Below are 8,590 nucleotides of genomic sequence, written 5' to 3'. Positions count from 1 at the left end.
GAAGTGGAAAAGTGTCTTGAAAGACCTAAATTACCAAAGCTAAATCAAGAAGAAATAAATACCCTGAATAGCCCTATTTATAGGAAAGACATGCACATATAGTTTAAAACCTTCTCAAAAAGAAAATTCTAGACCCAAATAGTTTCCCTGGAAAATTCTACCAAACTTTCAAAGAAACAATCCCAATTCTACACAGACTGTTCCACAAAATAGAAGGGGATGGGACACTCCCCAGCTTGTTCTAAGAGTCCAGCATCAAACTGATATTAAAACCAAATAAAGACTTTACAAGTTAAAGAAAACTAGAGAATGCTATTCCTCATGAAAATGATGTAAAATTTGTGGAGAAAAAGATTTAAATAAAATCCACAATAAATAAAAACAATATATCATGATTTAGTGGCATTCACTTCAAGTTAAAATGCACAATTTAACACTTGAAAAGCAATCAATATAATTCTGCATATTAAAAAAGTACATATGAAAATGCATGGGATTATCTCCACATGTGCAGAAGAACCATTTGGCAAGTTCCAACACCTGTTCCTGATTTAAAAAAAACACACCTTGCAGAGGCGTGTTTTGCTGGCTGTTTCTGGGATCAGCAGCTTTGGAGCCTCCCTCTCTCTCTCTCTCTCTCTCTCACATGTACCCTGCTTGATCTCCACCACTTTCGGAAATTTTTGAAAATTCATTTTATTAATTATGCCATTATAGTTGTTCCAATTTTTCCCCTTTTGCCCCCCTCCATCTGGTATCCCCTATTCCCTCCAGCAATTCCCCCCTTAGTTCATGTCCATGGGTCATGCATAGAAGTTCTTTGGCTTCTGCATTTCCCATACTATTCTTAAACTCCCCCTGTCTATTCTATACCTACCAATTTGTACTTCTTATTCCTCGTACCATTTCCCCCATTCTTCCCCTTCCCAACTGATAGTCCTCCAAATGACCTCCATATCTATGATTCTGTTCCTGTTCTGATTCTTTGTTTTTTAAGATTCAATTGTTGATAGTTGTAAATTTATTGCTACTTTAATGTTTATAGTTTTGATCTCCTTTTTCTTACATAAGTCCCTTTAACATTTCATGTAATAGTGGCTCGGTGATGATGAACTCCTTTAGCTTTACCTTATCTGGGAAGCACTTTATCTGCCCTTCGATTCTAAATGATAGATTTGCTGGATAATCTAGGTTGTAGGTCCTTGCTTTTTATCACTTTGAATACTTCTCGCCAGTCCCTTCTAGCATGCAAAGTTTCTTTTGAGGAATCAGCTGATAGTCTTATGGGAACTCCTTTGTAGGTAAATATCTGCTTTTCCTTTGCTGCTTTTAAGATTCTCTCTTTATTTTTAACCTTTGTCATTTTAATTATGATGAGTCTTGGTGTGGTCCTTTGTGTCCGTCTTGTTTGGGATTCTCTGTACTTCCTGGACTTGTATGTCTATTTCCTTCACCAAATTAGGGAAGTTTCCTTTCATTATTTTTTCAAGTAAGTTTTCTACTTCTTGCTCTTCCTCTTCTCCTTCTGGCACCCCTATGATTCAAATGTTGGTATGTCTGAAATTGTCCCAGAGGATGTTTATACTGTCCTCATTTTTTAAAAATTATTTTTTCTTCTTGCTCTTCTGATTGAATATTTTTTCTTCCTTATTTTCCAAATTATTGATTTGATTCTTGGCTTCATCAACTCCATTGTTGTTTCCCTGTAAATTGTTCTTTATTTAAACTCATGTAAACTTTATTCCTGCCTGGGTCTTTTTTTATGCTGTTGAAGTACCCAGTAAGTTTCTTGAGCATCCTAACAACCAGGGTTTTGAACTCTGTCTGATAGATTGCTTAAGTACGTTTTGTTTAGTTGTTTTTCTGGAGTTTTGTTCTTTTGTTTCATTTGGGACATGTTTCTTTGTCTCTTCATTTCGGCAGCCTCCCAAAGGAGGCTGTGCTTGTTTCTATGTAATAGGTAGAGCTGCTATGACTCCCTGTCTGGGTAGACTGTTGTAGAACAGCGCAAAGGTAAGTTGGTTGGGGGGGTGGAGCCTTAGGTAATCACCAGGGTGGAGCAACCCACCTGAATCAGGTTGATGGAGTTTGTGATTTGGTGTTGCTGCTATGAGGCTCAGTGGCTCTGTGTGGGGGAGGGTTCAGAAAGGGGACAATCCTGCTGCCTGGTCTCTGGAGTTTTGTCTGGGAGGAAGCTATCCCTCTGCACTCACCCTGATGTCAGACACTTCAGTTTCTCCCCTTGTATTACAGGTGCCCTTCTAGCTGCTGCCCCAGTGCTGAAACCCAGAGGGTGTGCTCTGTGTAAGTCCTGAGTCCATTACAGGCCCTTTAAGAGGAGATTCCTGAGAATTCTTCCACCACCCCAACCCTCACTGGTTTTTACAGTCAGAAGTTATGGGGACTTATCTTCCTGGCACTGGAACCTCAGGCCGGGAGGTCTGGTATGAGGCTGGGACCCCTCACTCCTGAGGCATCCCTCCCAATTTTTATCTCCCACATGTGGGTGTGGGGCTGCCCACGGTTCTGCACCTCCACGTCTCAGTGCCTGTCCATGTCTCTGCCCCTCTGACCTGTCTGGGTGGATGTGACTTTATGTCCTTGGTCGTCAGGGTGGTATTTGTTTTGTAGCCTAGGTGTAATTGTTGTCAAAATTTCTTCACTTACTCTGTAATTCTTTCACTGAAAATGGAGTTTTCATTTTACCTGGCTAACTTTAAATGACATCTTGACACTAAAAAGGTCAAACATTCATACAAAATATGAAACAGGGCCAAGACCAAATAATTACCAGTGGTTAATGTATTCATTTTTTGTTCAGTGAATTCACATGCATGAAGTTTCCATATACCAGGACTATATTAGAATTCCATAATCACACATCTACAGAATGCATATGCTACCAGTTTTGACAGGCAGACTAATGTCCCATGCCTCTAACAGGACAGTCCTGTTATGCATTCTGAGTCATGAACACACACCAGTAGTGCCAAGTGACACAGGTATAAAATAGGGCTCATTAGAGGACAGACTTACAAGGAGGAAGTAGTCGTGTGCAGGCAAACCCTCAAATCTACTTATTGCACAGCTCAGGCCAGGCAGAGAGGGCCTCCGTGCACTGTGGCCAACGTGCCAACACAGTGGGGCCCCTGGGCCTTTAATTCATGTGTTTACAGTGATGAGGTCTTGTGAGTTAAAGTGGAGAACGGCTGTGACACTAAGGAAGGCTTCCTGGTCGGAAAAGGGGAGCCTCCGGAGTCTCGTGGCTGGTATCTGCCTATTTGATGGGTCTAATTCAGACTTGCTGAGCCTGCATTTCCGTATCTTTTAAAAGAAGAGGGGCAAGAGGTTGAGGTTAACATTTGATAACTGCTATTCTATCACAAGTGAATTTAGTAGTTGAAAGATGTGATACCATTCCTAAACATATTATTCAGTTTTCATACCATGAATTCTAGCCCTCTGCAGCAAATTTAATGGGGATGGCTAACCGGGAGCCCTTTGGACCTTGAGATTTGATTGTTTGACTAGCAGTACAATTATTTCCAAGTTTAGTAAGAACAGTTAACCACCAGAGGGCAGTCCGATTACAAGGCAGTAGGGACTGATGTGAGCCTCAGGTGGAGAGTAAGGTATACATTCCCAGGAAGTACGCCTGTTGTAACCCACCCCAACATTCTTTTCACATTGTTTCTGTAGTGCTGACTCTGACTGATATATAACTTGTAGATAAACAGCACATTAGTATAAGAGTTCTCAGAACTAACTTTAAAGGACGCAGACTCTAACCCTCAGGCATTCCAGCTCTGGGAGATTTGCTGACCTTCAACTGCGAAGACTAGGATGAAGTAAAACGAGGATGACAAGAACCAGGGTGATGAACACCAGACCACTGCTTGGCCAGCTTTAAGGTCCTCAGCAGAATATATTGTGCTTGTCTGCATGTAGAAAACTTTTCAACACCCTCCCCCGATCTCTGTTCTGCTCCCTATCTCTGTCCTTATTAAAACCTCTGCCTGCACTGAGATGTTAAGATGATCTCTGGGACGAGCGTCCCCCATCTTCTCACAGTGCTGGCACTTGAACAAAGCCTCTTTCCTTACATCAGCACCTGCCTCTCGAGTACTGGCTTTTGAAGTGGGAGGCAGTTGAACCTGGGTTTGGCACACTGTGACTTTTAAAATTCTGATTTCAATTAAATTTCATGAAAATGTTATTGCCTGCTAAGATTGTGTCACTCAACTCTGACGTGTTCACGTGTGCTGGGTGTGGTGTTTCCTCACACCGCCAAGCAACTCTCAGACACCAGTTGGGTGTCCTACATTTTAACTCACTCTGACACTATCTACCAGAGGGAGCATCAGATTCCACATACTAAGGGCTCTATCTTATAACATGGCTCCCCCACCCCCGCTTCAGACTCCAATTGCAAGTCCAAGTTGTCACCTGGGCTTCTGACCCACTATAATTCTTTATGGCTAAGTAGTCTGTGCTTTTTGATGACTAATAAGCAGTGTATTTGGAAGCTTCTACAGGAGATAAGTCTCTTGGAGATTCTTAACACTGCAGCCAGAGTAGCCCTAAAAAAAGTCCCTCCTCTACTCCAAATCCTGCAATGGTTCTCCATTTCACTAAGTAAAAACCAGTCTTGCTGTTCGCCACCTGCTTTCACCTTGACCTCATCTAGTACTAGGCATGATCCTGCCTTAGGACCTTCTCATACTTGTTCCCTCTGTCTGAAATGCACTTCTTTTTTTTTTTAATAAATTTTTATAAGATTTTATTTACTTACCTTTAGAGGGCAAGGGAAGGAGAGAGGGAGAGAAACATCAATGTACAGTTGCCTTTTGTGCGTCCCCTGCTGGGAACTGCCCTGCAGGGGCAGTTGAACCGCGATTGTCTGGTTCGCAGGCCCGCGCTCAATCCACTGAGCTACACCAGCCAGGGCTGAAATGCACTTCTGATGAACTCCTCCTTTCATGTGATTAATTTGCTAGAGTGGCTCACAGAACTCAGAGAAACTATTTTACACACTAGATTTCTGATGCATTTGCTGATGTACCATAAAAAAATATAACTCAGGAATGGCCAGGAGGAAGAGATGCCTATAGCAAGATACAGAGAAAAGGTGTGGAGCCCCCATGTTCTCTGAGGGTGCCACTCTCCCAGCACCTCCATGTGTTCACCAACCTGGAAGCTCGCTGCACCCCCTCCTTCTTGTGTTTTCATGGAGACTTCATTACGCAGGCATGGCTGATTCCACCTCCAGCTCCTCTCCCTGCCCCAGAGGTCAGGCAGGTGGGACTGAAAGTTCCAGCCCCTTAATCCCATGGTTGGTTCTTCAGGCAACCAGACCCATCCTTAGGTTTGGTCCAGAAGTCATCTTCATTTCTCTCATCACTTAGGAAATGCCAAGGGTTTTAGGAGTTCTGTGCCAGAAACAGGGATTAAAACCAAATATATATTTCTTATTATAGATTTCAACACCACACCTGCCTACTTCATGCTGTGTTCTGTGTTATGCTGGGAGTCCAATGACTAATAATGCCTTCTAAACAGCACACAGCCAAAACAGGCCATGTTAAGGTGGGAAGCATGGCTGCATATTCACAGTGGGGTTTCTTTCCATTCATTCAGCAAGTCTGTATCAGGCGCTTACTATGTGCCAGCTGCTGAACTCAGGTTTGTGAGTTAACAAAGCAAAGATTCCTGACATTGTGGAACGGACATCCTAGTGGGAGGACAGACCAAATAAAAACAAAAATAAATAAGTAAATTATGAAGTGTGTTAGGAGATAAGTGCTGTGGAACACAGGTAAAGCAGAGCTGTGTAGGGGCCGGGGGAACTTGGGGTTCAGGTAACAAGTTTGCAGTTCTAGGGAGCGTGGTTAGAATAGGCCTTTGTGGGGAGACATTGGACCAAAACTGAGGTGAGGGAATAGGCCGTGTGGTGCTCTGGGGAAACGTTTGCATTTCAGGCAGAGGGAACAAGTATGAGAAGGTCCTAAGGCAGGACTGTCCTTAGTACTAGATGAGGTCAAGGTAAAAAAGCAGGTGGCTAACAGGAAGTCTTTGGTTTTTACTTAGTGAAATGGAGAACGGCTGCAGGATTTGGAGTAGAGAAGGGACATTTAAAAAAATTTTATTTAGTTATTTTTCAACTATAGTTTTTTGTCTATTTCTCCCATCCCAGCCTCCCCCACCCTGTGCTCCCCACCTCCCTCCCATTTCCACCCCCCTTAGTTCTCGTCCCTGTGTTCTTCATATTTGTTCCTCCAAATTCCTCCCCTATTTCCCCCTTAAATTCCCTTCCCTCTCCCCTCTGGTCACTGTCCCCTTGTTCTCTATTTCAGCGTCTTTGTTTTTTTTTGAGGAGGGACATTTTTTTAGGGCTACTCTGGCTGCAGTGTTAAGAATCTCCAAGAGACTTATCTTCTGTAGAAGCTTCCCAATACTCTGTTTATCACTCATCAAAAAGCACAGACTTGGCTGTAAAAAAAGAAGGAAATCTTACCTTTTGCAACAGCATGGATGGACCTGGACAGTATTATGCTAAGTGAAATAAGCCAGTCAGAGAAAGACATGTGCTGTATGATTTCACTCATACGTGGAATCTAAGGAACAAAATAAGCTAACAAATAAAATGGAAACAGACTTATAGATACAGGGAACAGACTGGCAGCTGTCAGAGGGGAGGGGTGGAGTTCAGGGACTGGGTGAAAAAGGTCAAGGGATCAAGAAAGAGGCAAAGCTCATAGACACAGACAACAGTATGGGGATTCCCAGAGGGAGAGAAGTAAAAGGGGGATAAAGGGTGACGGGAGGAGACTTGACTTTGGGTGGTGAACACACAATACAATATACAGATAATGTATTATAGAATTGTATACCTGAAACCTATATTTTTATTAACTAATGTCACCCCAATACATTCATTTAAAAAGGGGAGAAGCACAGAGAATGACGATTAAAGTTAACCATATCCTGTCACCATTTAGCTAATAGCAGCCAATGCAAAGATATCCTCACTGTGCCATGTGCTTGGTACTGTGCCAAGCACTTTACACACCTTCCCACTCAATCTTTCCAATGCTTCTGTGATGGTGTCCCCACTATTAGCTCTATTTTAAAGATAAGAAAAAGGCAATTGTAAAAGTTTGTGACTCATCCAAGATTGAGATTAAGTGTGTAAATGGAATTCTTGAAAGCTGTAACTTAAAGCAGAACACCACTTATACATGTGAAGAAACATAGCCTAAGCAAGGCTTAGTACTGTAGTGCTGAGGAAGTAAAGATGGTGATGGCGGGGGTGCTGGGAAGAGCAAAATGTTTGATTTCAATCACCCCTTGCTTCTCTGAAGTTCTGTCTAGCCATCACACCATGAACTTATTACCCACATGGCAACTGGACTGACTTCTGTACTGTTGATTTTTAAGTTTCCCTCTAGAGTTTGGCCTCTCTGTAGTCTGTTCTATACAGATTTGGGCTTTTAAGGAGCAGTACCCGTCACCGAACCAAGGGTGTTCAACTTAAACTTCAGTGGTTTAAAATCTCCCTCAGGCAGTGCTGCTAGGAGGAATGTTTCAGGAAGGGTGCTAGTCGGTGACAAGGTGAGCGAAGAAATTGAGTGTTCATAAACTTTCTAGCCATTTTAATGGTAATTTTATGTCTGCTGAAGCTTATAAATTGGGGGCTTATATTTAGTATATCTTGTTTTTAAACTTCACTTTTCATATAATTTATTTTTATAGTGTTTTGAGAGGCTGAATATACCGTGATCTGACCCTATATAAGAACAGAACTCTCACCCCGAACCTGCAGCTGCAACCTGTCTAGGAAAACAACCCCTTATACGATAATCAGCCTAGAAAAGCAGCCTTTCTAGGATATTAGACTTAGCCAGATAGCCAGTTTTAGTAACAACCCAGGAAGCTAAACAGTAACTTCTGACTGTTGGCCCCAAATGGCCAGGACTTGATTAAAAACTGACAGCTTCCCTAATTTTTGTCTCTACTTCCAACTCACAACCAACCGCTGAAAGCCAACATGACTAGCTGACCACAACAGATGCCCCGCTTCTAGTCAGTCTGCCTACCCCGTTCCCACACCCTCCAGTGAGGGCATACCTAAAGCCTCCCCTTCTGCTCACTGTCAACCTTTCCCATTCCTCTTGCCTGCCTTTGAGTCTCTGCCAAAATGTAAGTGACGGGAGGCTGACTCTCTCTACAGCAAGCTATGAATAAACTGCCTTTGCATTTGGTTGGTCTTCACTTATTTCCACATGCCAGAAAAATAAGAAAAGGAAATATCAAATCAAATCAAAACAAAACCCGGGTCCGCCACAACAGAAATCTTGAGGAATATTGTGCTGGGGTTCGCAGGTCGCTTCCAGGTAGGGACCGGCAAGGCAAAGGAGGGCATCCTGGCACGCACCTCTGGGAGCGCAAGTATAACGTGGTCGCCGGATTCCCTGGCTAGGAATGGCTCAGTGGATCGAGTGGACCGGTAACCCGAGCGCGGAAAATCAGCTACCACTTGCTTTTTCACGAATCCTAGACACACAGTACGGGTGGAGCTTCTGCGCATGCT

The 8,590-nt window shown here is 43.0% G+C and overlaps 1 long non-coding RNA gene across 2 annotated transcripts; it reads right to left on the bottom strand.

The window, feature by feature from the left end:
• Positions 1-882: 882 nt before the first annotated feature.
• LOC128627876 (uncharacterized) lies at positions 883-8,538 on the bottom strand. Of its 2 annotated transcripts, none has more exons than XR_008392167.1 (3): positions 6,515-8,538; positions 5,191-5,429; positions 883-3,324 (listed from the first exon to the last, which is right to left on the bottom strand). It is a non-coding gene; the product is annotated as an uncharacterized LOC128627876 (long non-coding RNA). The 2 variants fall into 2 exon arrangements; XR_008392168.1 differs by having other exon boundaries at positions 883-5,429; positions 6,515-6,614; positions 8,435-8,538.
• Positions 8,539-8,590: the final 52 nt, after the last annotated feature.

This window comes from Artibeus jamaicensis, unplaced genomic scaffold, assembly GCF_021234435.1.
Source record: "Artibeus jamaicensis isolate MK-2021 breed Jamaican fruit bat unplaced genomic scaffold, CSHL_Jam_final contig_482, whole genome shotgun sequence".
In the NCBI taxonomy this organism is placed as follows: domain Eukaryota; kingdom Metazoa; phylum Chordata; class Mammalia; order Chiroptera; family Phyllostomidae; genus Artibeus; species Artibeus jamaicensis.
Note: the sequence above shows the minus strand (reverse complement) of the source record. Positions and strands in the feature narration are given on the sequence as shown.